Source organism: Pan paniscus, chromosome 6 (assembly GCF_029289425.2).
Source record: "Pan paniscus chromosome 6, NHGRI_mPanPan1-v2.0_pri, whole genome shotgun sequence".
In the NCBI taxonomy this organism is placed as follows: domain Eukaryota; kingdom Metazoa; phylum Chordata; class Mammalia; order Primates; family Hominidae; genus Pan; species Pan paniscus.
The window spans coordinates 69366697-69380784 of record NC_073255.2 but is presented as its reverse complement, the minus strand read 5'-3'; positions in this window follow the sequence as shown (position 1 = coordinate 69380784).

The window sequence follows — 14088 nt, the reverse complement described above, 5'->3', positions numbered from 1 at the left end:
TTTATTCCATTCCATTCCATTCCATTCCATTCCATTCCATTCCATACCACTCGGGTTGATTCCATAACCTGCCATTCCATTCCATTCCATTCCATTCCATTCCCTTCCTTTCGTGTTGACTTCATTGCATTCCATTGCATTCCATTCCATTCCATTCCATTCGGGTTGATTGCATTCCATTCCATTCCATTCCATTCCAATCCATTCGATTCCATTCCATTCCATTCCAGTTGATTCCATTCCATTCCATTTCATTCCATTGCATTCCATTCGGTTTTATTCCATTCCATTCCATTCCATTCGTGTTGATTGCATTGCTTTCCATTCCATTCCATTCCATTCGGGTTGATTCTGTTCCATTCCATTCCATTCCATTCCATTCCATTACATTACATTCCAGTTGATTCCATTCCATTCCATTCCATTCCATTACATTCGGTTTGATTCCATTCCATTCCATTCCATTCCATTCCATTCCATTCCATTCCATGCCATTCCTTTCCATTCCTTTCCATTCCATTCCATTCGGGTTTATTCCATTCCATTCCATTCTATTCCATTCCATTCCATTCCATTCCATTCCATTCCATTCCATTTGGGTTGATTCCATTCCATTCCATTCCATTCCATTCCATTCGTGTTGATTCCATTCCATTCCATTCCATTCGGGTTGATTCCATTCCATTCCATTCCATTCCATTCCATTCCATTCCGATTGATTCCATTCCATTCCACTCCATTCCATTCCATACCATTCGGGTTGATTCCATTCTATGCCATTCCATTCCATTCCATTCCATTCCATTCCATTCCATTCGGGTTGATTCCTTTCCATTCCGTTCCATTCCATTCCATTCCATTCGATTTCATTCCATTCCATTCCATTCGGGTTGATTGCATTCCATTCCATTCCATTCCATTCCATTCCATTCCATACCACCCGGGTTGATTCCATAACCTGCCATTCCATTCCATTCCATTCCATTCCATTCCATTCCATTTCATTCCATTCCTTTCCTTTCGGGTTGATTTCATTCCATTCCATTCCATTCCATTCCATTCCATTCGGGTTGATTGCATTCCGTTCCATTCCATTCCATTCCGATGCATTCGATTCCATTCCATTCCATTCCAGTTTGTTCGATTCCATTCCATTTCATTCCATTGCATTCCATTCGGTTTGATTCCATTCCATTCCATTCCATTCGTGTTGATTTCATTCCATTCCATTCCATTCCATTACATTACATTCCAGTTGATTCCATTCCATTCCATTCCATTCTATTCCATTCCATTACATTCTGGTTGATTCCATTCCATTGCGTTGCATTCCATTCCATTCCATTCCATTCCATTGCATTCGGGTTGATTCCATTCCATTCCATTCCATTCCATTCCATTCCGGTTGATTCTATTCCATACCATTCCATTCCATTCCAATCCATTCAATTCCATTCCATTCGGGTTGATTCCGTTCCATTCCAATCCATTCCGTTCCATTCCATTCCATTACATTCCATTGCAGTCTGGTTGATTCCATTCTATTCCACTCCATTCCATTCTGTTCTGTTTGATTCTATTCCATTCCATTGCATTCCATTCCATTTAACTCCATTCCGGTTGATTCCGTTCCGTTCCATTTCATTCCATTCCATTCCATTCGGGTTGATTCCATTGCAGTCCATTCCATTCCATTCCATTCCATTCCAGTTGATTCCATTCCATTCCATTCCATTCCGGTTGATTCCATTACATTCCATTCCAGTCCAATCGATTCCATTTCATTCCATTCCATTCCATTCCAGTGGATTCCATTCCATTCCATTCCAGTGGATTCCATTCCATTCCATTCCCTTCCATTCCATTCGGGTTGATTCCATTCCGTTCCTTTCCATTCCATTCCATTCCATTCCAATCTATTCCATTCCATTCCATTCCATTGCACTCGCCTTGATTCCATTCCATTCCATTCCATTCGTTTCCATTCCATTCGGGTTGATTCTATTCCATTCCATTCCATTCCATTCCATTCCAATCCATTCCATTCCATTTCATTCGGGTTGATTCCATTCCATTCCATTCCATTCCATTGCATTCCATTCCGATTGATTCCATTCCATTCCATTCCATTCCATACCATTCGGGTTGATTCCATTCTATGCCATTCCATTCCATTCCATTCCATTCCATTCCATCGGGTTGATTCCTTTCCATTCCATTCCATTCGCTTCCATTCCATTACATTCCATTCCATTCCATTCGGGTTGATTCCATTCCATTCCATTCCATTCAAGTCCATTCGATTCCATTCCATTCCATTTCAGTTGATTCCATTCCATTCCATTTCATTCCATTGCATTCCATACCATTCGGGTTGATTCCATTCTATGCCATTCCATTCCATTACATTCCATTCCATTCCATTCGGGTTGATTCTTTTCCATTCCATTCCATTCGCTTCCATTACATTTCATTCCATTCCATTCCTTTCGGGTTGATTGCATTCCATTCCATTCCATTCAAGTCCATTCGATTCCATTCCATTCCATTTCAGTTGATTCCATTCCATTCCATTTCATTCCATTGCATTCCATTCGTGTTGATTCCATTCCATTCCATTCCATTCCTGTTGATTGAATTCCATTCCATTCCATTCCATTCCATTCCATTCCATTCCGGTTGATTCCGTTCCATTCCATTCCATTCCATTCCATTCCATTACATTACATTCCAGTTGATTCCATTCCATTCCATTCCATTCCATTCCATTCCATTCCATTCGGGTTGATTCCATTCCATTCCATTCCATACCGTTCCATTCCATTCCATTCCATTACATTCCATTGCATTCGTGTTGATTTCATTCCATTCCATTCCATTCCATTCCATTCCATTCGACTTGATTCCATTGCATTCCATTTCATTCCATTCCATTCCATTCCATTCCATAGCACTCGGGTTGATTACATAACCTGCCATTCCATTCCATTCCATTCCATTCCATTCCATTCCATTTCATTCCATTCCATTCCTTTCGGGTTGATTTCATTCCATTCCATTCCATTCCATTCCATTCCATTCCATTCCATTCCATTCTGGTTGATTGCTTTCCATTCCATTCCATTCCATTCCATTCCATTCGGGTTGATTCCATTCCATTCCATTCCATTCCATTCTTTTCCTTTCGGGTTGATTCCATTCGATTCCATTCCATTCCATTCCATTCCATTCCATTCCATTTCATTCCATTCCATTCCATTCGACTTGATTCCATTGCATTCCATTCCATTCCATTCCATTACATTACATTCCAGTTGATTCCATTCCATTCCATTCCATTCCATTACATTCTGGTTGATTCCATTCCATTGCGTCGCATTCCATTCCATTCCATTCCATTCCATTGCATTCGGGTTGATTCCATTCCATTCCATTCCATTCCATTCCATTCCATTCCATTCCGGTTGATTCTATTCCATACCATTCCATTCCATTCCAATCCATTCAATTCCATTCCATTCGGGTTGATTCCGTTCCATTCCAATCCATTCCATTTCATTCCATTCCATTCCATGCCATTTCATTCCATTCCATTCCATTGGTGTTGATTCCATTCCATTCCATTCCATTCCATTCCATTCCTTTCGGGTTGATTGCATTCCATTCAAGTCCATTCGATTCCATTCCATTAAATTTCAGTTGATTCCATTCCATTCCATTTCATTCCATTGCTTTCCATTCGTGTTGATTCCATTCCATTCCATTCCATTCCTGTTGATTGAATTCCATTCCATTCCATTCCATTCCATTCCGGTTGATTCCGTTCCATTCCATTCCATTCCATTCCATTCCATTCCATTCCATTCCATTCCATTCCATTCCATTCGGGTTGATTCCATTCCATTCCATTCCATTCCATTCCATTCCATTCCATTCCATTCTTTTCCTTTCGAGTTGATTCCATTCCATTCCATTCCATTCCATTCCATTCCATTTCATTCCATTCCATTCCATTGGGGTTGATTCCATTCCATTCCATTCCATTCCATTCCATTCCTTTCGGGTTGATTGCATTCCATTCCATTCCATTCAAGTCCATTCGATTCCATTCCATTCCATTTCAGTTGATTCCATTCCATTCCATTTCATTCCATTGCATTCAATTCGTGTTGATTCCATTCCATTCCATTCCATTCCTGTTGATTGAATTCCATTCCATTCCATTCCATTCCATTCCTGTTGATTCCGTTCCATTCCATTCCATTCCATTCCATTCCATTACATTACATTCCAGTTGATTCCATTCCATTCCATTCCATTCCGTTCCATTCCAATCCATTCCATTACATTCCATTGCATTCGTGTTGATTTCATTCCATTCCATTCCATTCCATTCCATTCCATTTCATTCCATTCCATTCCATTCGACTTGATTCCATTGCATTCCATTCCATTCCATTCCATTCCATTCCATTCCATAGCACTCGGGTTGATTACATAACCTGCCATTCCATTCCATTCCATTCCATTCCATTCCATTCCATTCCATTCCATTCGGGTTGATTGCTTTCCATTCCATTCCATTCCATTCCATTCCATTCGGGTTGATTCCATTCCATTCCATTCCATTCCATTCCATTCCATTCCATTCTTTATCTTTCGGGTTGATTCCATTCGATTCCATTCCATTCCATTCCATTCCATTCCATTCCATTTCATTCCATTCCATTCCATTCGACTTGATTCCATTGCATTCCATTCCATTCCATTCCATTACATTACATTCCAGTTGATTCCATTCCATTCCATTCCATTCCATTCCATTACATTACATTCTGGTTGATTCCATTCCATTGCATTGCATTCCATTCCATTCCATTCCATTCCATTGCATTCGGGTTGATTCCATTCCATTCCATCCCATTCCATTCCATTCCGGTTGATTCTATTCCATACCATTCCATTCCATTCCAATCCATTCAATTCCATTCCATTCGGGTTGATTCCGTTCCATTCCAATCCATTCCGTTCCATTCCATTCCATTACATTCCATTGCATTCTGGTTGATTCCATTCTATTCCACTCCATTCCATTCTGTTCTGTTTGATTCTATTCCATTCCATTGCATTCCATTCCATTTAACTCCATTCCGTTTGATTCCATTCCGTTCCATTTCATTCCATTCCATTCCATTCGGGTTGATTCCATTGCACTCCATTCCATTCCATTCCATTCCATTCCAGTTGATTCCATTCCATTCCATTCCATTCCGGTTGATTCCATTACATTCCATTCCAATCCAATCGATTCCATTTCATTCCATTCCATTCCAGTGGATTCCATTCCATTCCATTCCATTCGGGTTGATTCCATTCCGTTCCTTTCCATTCCATTCCATTCCAATCTATTCCATTCCATTCCATTCCATTGCATTCGCCTAGATTCCATTCCATTCCATTCCATTCGTTTCCATTCCATTCGGGTTGATTCCATTCCATTCCATTCCATTCCATTCCATTCCATTCCAATCCATTCCATTCCATTGCATTCGGGTTGATTCCATTCCATTCCATTCCATTCCATTCCATTCCGGTTGATTCTATTCCATACCATTCCATTCCATTCCAATCCATTCAATTCCATTCCCTTCGGGTTGATTCCGTTCCATTCCAATCCATTCCCTTCCATTCCATTCCATTACATTCCATTGCATTCTGGTTGATTCCATTCTATTCCACTCCATTCCATTCTGTTCTGTTTGATTCTATTCCATTCCATTGCATTCCATTCCATTTAACTCCATTCCGGTTGATTCCATTCCGTTCCATTTCATTCCATTCCATTCCATTCGGGTTGATTCCATTGCAGTCCATTCCATTCCATTCCATTCCATTCCAGTTGATTCCATTCCATTCCATTCCATTCCGGTTGATTCCATTACATTCCATTCCAATCCAATCGATTCCATTTCATTCCATTCCATTCCAGTGGATTCCATTCCATTCCATTCCATTCCATTCCATTCCATTCCATTCGGGTTGATTCCTTTCCATTCCATTCCATTCGCTTCCATTCCATTTCATTCCATTCCATTCCATTCGGGTTGATTCCAATCCATTCCATTCCATTCCAGTCCATTCCATACCACTCGGGTTGATTCCATAACCTGCCATTCCATTCCATTCCATTCCATTTCATTCCATTCCATTCCATTCCATTCCATTTCATTCCATTCCATTCCATTGGGGTTGATTCCATTCCATTCCATTCCATTCCATTCCTTTCGGGTTGATTGCATTCCATTCAAGTCCATTCGATTCCATTCCATTAAATTTCAGTTGATTCCATTCCATTCCATTTCATTCCATTGCATTCCATTCGTGTTGATTCCATTCCATTCCATTCCATTCCTGTTGATTGAATTCCATTCCATTCCATTCCATTCCATTCCGGTTGATTCCGTTCCATTCCATTCCATTCCATTCCATTACATTCCATTCCATTCCATTCCATTCCATTCCATTCCATTCCATTGCATTCCATTCGGGTTGATTCCATTCCATTCCATTCCATTCCGTTCCATTCCATTCCATTCCATTACATTCCATTGCATTCGTGTTGATTTCATTCCATTCCATTCCATTCCATTCCATTTCATTCCATTCCATTCCATTCGACTTGATTCCATTGCATTCCATTCCATTTCATTCCATTCCATAGCACTCGGGTTGATTACATAACCTGCCATTCCATTCCATTCCATTCCATTCCATTTCATTCCATTCCATTCCATTCGGGTTGATTTCATTCCATTCAATTCCATTCCATTCCATTCCATTCCATGCCATTCCTTTCCATTCCTTTCCATTTCATTCCATTCGGGTTTATTCCATTCCATTCCATTCTATTCCATTCCTTTCCATTCCATTCCATTCCATTCCATTTGGGTTGATTCCATTCCATTCCATTCCATTCCATTCCATTCCATTCCATTCCATTCGTGTTGATTCCATTCAATTCCATTCCATTCGGGTTGATTCCATTCCATTCCATTCCATTCCATTCCGATTGATTCCATTCCATTCCATTCCATTCCATTCCATACCATTCGGGTTGATTCCATTCTATGCCATTCCATTCCATTCCATTCCATTCGATTTCATTCCATTCCATTCCATTCGGGTTGATTGCATTCCATTCCATTCCATTCCATTCCATTCCATTCCGATTGATTCCATTCCATTCCATTCCATTCCATTCCATTCCATTCGATTTCATTCCATTCCATTCCATTCGGGTTGATTGCATTCCATTCCATTCCATTCCATTCCGGTTGATTCCGTTCCATTCCATTCCATTCCATTCCATTCCATTCCATTCCATTCCATTCCATTGCATTCCATTCGGGTTGATTCCATTCCATTCCATTCAATTCCGTTCCATTCCATTCCATTCCATTACATTCCATTGCATTCGTGTTGATTTCATTCCATTCCATTCCATTCCATTCCATTTCATTCCATTCCATACCATTCGGGTTGATTCCATTCTATGCCATTCCATTCCATTCCATTCCATTCCATTCCATTCCATTCGGGTTGATTCCTTTCCATTCCGTTCCATTCCATTCCATTCCATTCGATTTCATTCCATTCCATTCCATTCGGGTTGATTGCATTCCATTCCATTCCATTCCATTCCATTCCATACCACTCGGGTTGATTCCATAACCTGCCATTCCATTCCATTCCATTCCATTCCATTCCATTTCATTCCATTCCTTTCCTTTCGGGTTGATTTCATTCCATTCCATTCCATTCCATTCCATTCCATTCGGGTTGATTGCATTCCGTTCCATTCCATTCCATTCCGATGCATTCGATTCCATTCCATTCCATTCCAGTTTGTTCGATTCCATTCCATTTCATTCCATTGCATTCCATTCGGTTTGATTCCATTCCATTCCTTTCCATTCGTGTTGATTTCATTCCATTCCATTCCATTCCATTCCATTCCATTACATTCCAGTTGATTCCATTCCATTCCATTCCATTCCATTCCATTCCATTACATTCTGGTTGATTCCATTCCATTGCGTTGCATTCCATTCCATTCCATTCCATTCCATTGCATTCGGGTTGATTCCATTCCATTCCATTCCATTCCATTCCGGTTGATTCTATTCCATACCATTCCATTCCATTCCAATCCATTCAATTCCATTCCATTCGGGTTGATTCCGTTCCATTCCAATCCATTCCGTTCCATTCCATTCCATTACATTCCATTGCATTCTGGTTGATTCCATTCTATTCCACTCCATTCCATTCTGTTCTGTTTGATTCTATTCCATTCCATTGCATTCCATTCCATTTAACTCCATTCCGGTTGATTCCATTCCGTTCCATTTCATTCCATTCCTTTCCATTCGGGTTGATTCCATTGCAGTCCATTCCATTCCATTCCATTCCATTCCAGTTGATTCCATTCCATTCCATTCCATTCCGGTTGATTCCATTACATTCCATTCCAGTCCAATCGATTCCATTTCATTCCATTCCATTCCATTCCAGTGGATTCCATTCCATTCCATTCCAGTGGATTCCATTCCATTCCATTCCATTCGGGTTGATTCCATTCCGTTCCTTTCCATTCCATTCCATTCCAATCTATTGCATTCCATTCCATTCCATTGCATTCGCCTTGATTCCATTCCATTCCATTCCATTCGTTTCCATTCCATTCGGGTTGATTCTATTCCATTCCATTCCATTCCATTCCATTCCAATCCATTCCATTCCATTTCATTCGGGTTGATTCCATTCCATTCCATTCCATTCCATTGCATTCCATTCCGATTGATTCCATTCCATTCCATTCCATTCCATACCATTCGGGTTGATTCCATTCTATGCCATTCCATTCCATTAAATTCCATTCCATTCCATTCGGGTTGATTCCTTTCCATTCCATTCCATTCGCTTCCATTACATTTCATTCCATTCCATTCCATTCGGGTTGATTGCATTCCATTCCATTCCATTCCATTCCAATCCATTCGATTCCATTCCATTCCATTCCAGTTGATTCCATTCCATTCCATTTCATTCCATTGCATTCCATTCGGTTTTATTCCATTCCATTCCATTCCATTCGTGTTGATTGCATTGCATTCCATTCCATTCCATTCCATTCGGGTTGATTCTGTTCCATTCCATTCCATTCCATTCCATGCCATTACATTCCAGTTGATTCCATTCCATTCCATTCCTTTCCATTACATTCGGTTTGATTCCATTCCATTCCATTCCATTCCATTCCATTCCATTCTTTTTCTTTCAGGTTGATTTCATTCCATTCCATGCCATTCCATTCCATTCCTTTCCATACCTTTCCATTCCATTCCATTCGGGTTTATTCCATTCCATTCCATTCCATTCCATTCCATTCCACTCCATTCCATTTGGGTTGATTGCATTCCATTCCATTCCATTCCATTCCATTCCATTCTTGTTGATTCCATTCCATTCCATTCCATTCGGGTTGATTCCATTCCATTCCATTCCATTCCATTCCATTCCATTCTGATAGATTCCATTCCATTCCAGTTGATTCGATTCCATTCCATTTCATTCCATTGCATTCCATTCGGTTTGATTCCATTCCATTCCATTCCATTCCATTCGTGTTGATTGCATTCCATTCCATTCCATTCCATTCCATTCCATTACATTCCAGTTGATTCCATTCCATTCCATTCCATTCCATTCCATTCGCGTTGATTGCATTCCATTCCATTCCATTCCACTCCATTGCATTCCGGTTGATTCCATTCCATTCCATTCCATTCCATTCCATTCCATTCCATTCCATTCGGGTTGATTCCATTCCATTCCATTCCATTCCATTCCATTCTTTTCCTTTTGGGTTGATTCCATTCCATTCCATTCCATTCCATTCCATTCCATTCCATTCCATTCCATTCCATTCCATTCGAGTTGATTCCATTGCGTTCCATTCCATTCCATTCCATTCCATTCCATTCCATACTACTCGGGTTGATTCCATAACCTGCCATTCCATTCCATTCCATTCCATTCCATTCCATTCCATTCCTTTCGTGTTGATTTCCTTCCATTCCATTGCATTCCATTCCATTCCATTCCATTCGGGTTGATTGCATTCCATTCCATTCCATTCCATTCCAATCCATTCGATTCCATACCATTCCATTCCAGTTGATTCCATTCCATTCCATTTCATTCCATTGCATTCCATTCGGTTTTATTCCATTCCATTCCATTCCATTCGTGTTGATTGCATTGCATTCCATTCCATTCCATTCCATTCGGGTTGATTCCGTTCCATTCCATTCCATTCCATTCCATTCCATTCCATTACATTACATTCCTGTTGATTCCATTCCATTCCATTCCATTCCATTACATTCTGTTTGATTCCATTCCATTCCATTCCATTCCATTCCATTCCATGCCATTCCTTTCCATTCCTTTCCATTCCATTCCATTCGGGTTTATTCCATTCCATTCCATTCCATTCCATTCCATTCCATTCCATACCACTCGGGTTGATTCCATAACCTGCCATTCCATTCCATTCCATTCCATTCCATTCCCTTCCTTTCGTGTTGACTTCATTGCATTCCATTGCATTCCATTCCATTCCATTCCATTCGGGTTGATTGCATTCCATTCCATTCCATTCCATTCCAATCCATTCGATTCCATTCCATTCCATTCCAGTTGATTCCATTCCATTCCATTTCATTCCATTGCATTCCATTCGGTTTTATTCCATTCCATTCCATTCCATTCGTGTTGATTGCATTGCTTTCCATTCCATTCCATTCCATTCGGGTTGATTCTGTTCCATTCCATTCCATTCCATTCCATTCCATTACATTACATTCCAGTTGATTCCATTCCATTCCATTCCATTCCATTACATTCGGTTTGATTCCATTCCATTCCATTCCATTCCATTCCATTCCATTCCATTCCATGCCATTCCTTTCCATTCCTTTCCATTCCATTCCATTCGGGTTTATTCCATTCCATTCCATTCTATTCCATTCCATTCCATTCCATTCCATTCCATTCCATTCCATTTGGGTTGATTCCATTCCATTCCATTCCATTCCATTCCATTCGTGTTGATTCCATTCCATTCCATTCCATTCGGGTTGATTCCATTCCATTCCATTCCATTCCATTCCATTCCATTCCGATTGATTCCATTCCATTCCACTCCATTCCATTCCATACCATTCGGGTTGATTCCATTCTATGCCATTCCATTCCATTCCATTCCATTCCATTCCATTCCATTCGGGTTGATTCCTTTCCATTCCGTTCCATTCCATTCCATTCCATTCGATTTCATTCCATTCCATTCCATTCGGGTTGATTGCATTCCATTCCATTCCATTCCATTCCATTCCATTCCATACCACCCGGGTTGATTCCATAACCTGCCATTCCATTCCATTCCATTCCATTCCATTCCATTCCATTTCATTCCATTCCTTTCCTTTCGGGTTGATTTCATTCCATTCCATTCCATTCCATTCCATTCCATTCGGGTTGATTGCATTCCGTTCCATTCCATTCCATTCCGATGCATTCGATTCCATTCCATTCCATTCCAGTTTGTTCGATTCCATTCCATTTCATTCCATTGCATTCCATTCGGTTTGATTCCATTCCATTCCATTCCATTCGTGTTGATTTCATTCCATTCCATTCCATTCCATTACATTACATTCCAGTTGATTCCATTCCATTCCATTCCATTCTATTCCATTCCATTACATTCTGGTTGATTCCATTCCATTGCGTTGCATTCCATTCCATTCCATTCCATTCCATTGCATTCGGGTTGATTCCATTCCATTCCATTCCATTCCATTCCATTCCGGTTGATTCTATTCCATACCATTCCATTCCATTCCAATCCATTCAATTCCATTCCATTCGGGTTGATTCCGTTCCATTCCAATCCATTCCGTTCCATTCCATTCCATTACATTCCATTGCAGTCTGGTTGATTCCATTCTATTCCACTCCATTCCATTCTGTTCTGTTTGATTCTATTCCATTCCATTGCATTCCATTCCATTTAACTCCATTCCGGTTGATTCCGTTCCGTTCCATTTCATTCCATTCCATTCCATTCGGGTTGATTCCATTGCAGTCCATTCCATTCCATTCCATTCCATTCCAGTTGATTCCATTCCATTCCATTCCATTCCGGTTGATTCCATTACATTCCATTCCAGTCCAATCGATTCCATTTCATTCCATTCCATTCCATTCCAGTGGATTCCATTCCATTCCATTCCAGTGGATTCCATTCCATTCCATTCCCTTCCATTCCATTCGGGTTGATTCCATTCCGTTCCTTTCCATTCCATTCCATTCCATTCCAATCTATTCCATTCCATTCCATTCCATTGCACTCGCCTTGATTCCATTCCATTCCATTCCATTCGTTTCCATTCCATTCGGGTTGATTCTATTCCATTCCATTCCATTCCATTCCATTCCAATCCATTCCATTCCATTTCATTCGGGTTGATTCCATTCCATTCCATTCCATTCCATTGCATTCCATTCCGATTGATTCCATTCCATTCCATTCCATTCCATACCATTCGGGTTGATTCCATTCTATGCCATTCCATTCCATTCCATTCCATTCCATTCCATCGGGTTGATTCCTTTCCATTCCATTCCATTCGCTTCCATTCCATTACATTCCATTCCATTCCATTCGGGTTGATTCCATTCCATTCCATTCCATTCAAGTCCATTCGATTCCATTCCATTCCATTTCAGTTGATTCCATTCCATTCCATTTCATTCCATTGCATTCCATACCATTCGGGTTGATTCCATTCTATGCCATTCCATTCCATTACATTCCATTCCATTCCATTCGGGTTGATTCTTTTCCATTCCATTCCATTCGCTTCCATTACATTTCATTCCATTCCATTCCTTTCGGGTTGATTGCATTCCATTCCATTCCATTCAAGTCCATTCGATTCCATTCCATTCCATTTCAGTTGATTCCATTCCATTCCATTTCATTCCATTGCATTCCATTCGTGTTGATTCCATTCCATTCCATTCCATTCCTGTTGATTGAATTCCATTCCATTCCATTCCATTCCATTCCATTCCATTCCGGTTGATTCCGTTCCATTCCATTCCATTCCATTCCATTCCATTACATTACATTCCAGTTGATTCCATTCCATTCCATTCCATTCCATTCCATTCCATTCCATTCGGGTTGATTCCATTCCATTCCATTCCATACCGTTCCATTCCATTCCATTCCATTACATTCCATTGCATTCGTGTTGATTTCATTCCATTCCATTCCATTCCATTCCATTCCATTCGACTTGATTCCATTGCATTCCATTTCATTCCATTCCATTCCATTCCATTCCATAGCACTCGGGTTGATTACATAACCTGCCATTCCATTCCATTCCATTCCATTCCATTCCATTCCATTCCATTTCATTCCATTCCATTCCTTTCGGGTTGATTTCATTCCATTCCATTCCATTCCATTCCATTCCATTCCATTCCATTCCATTCTGGTTGATTGCTTTCCATTCCATTCCATTCCATTCCATTCCATTCGGGTTGATTCCATTCCATTCCATTCCATTCCATTCTTTTCCTTTCGGGTTGATTCCATTCGATTCCATTCCATTCCATTCCATTCCATTCCATTCCATTTCATTCCATTCCATTCCATTCGACTTGATTCCATTGCATTCCATTCCATTCCATTCCATTACATTACATTCCAGTTGATTCCATTCCATTCCATTCCATTACATTACATTCTGGTTGATTCCATTCCATTGCGTCGCATTCCATTCCATTCCATTCCATTCCATTGCATTCGGGTTGATTCCATTCCATTCCATTCCATTCCATTCCATTCCATTCCATTCCGGTTGATTCTATTCCATACCATTCCATTCCATTCCAATCCATTCAATTCCATTCCATTCGGGTTGATTCCGTTCCATTCCAATCCAT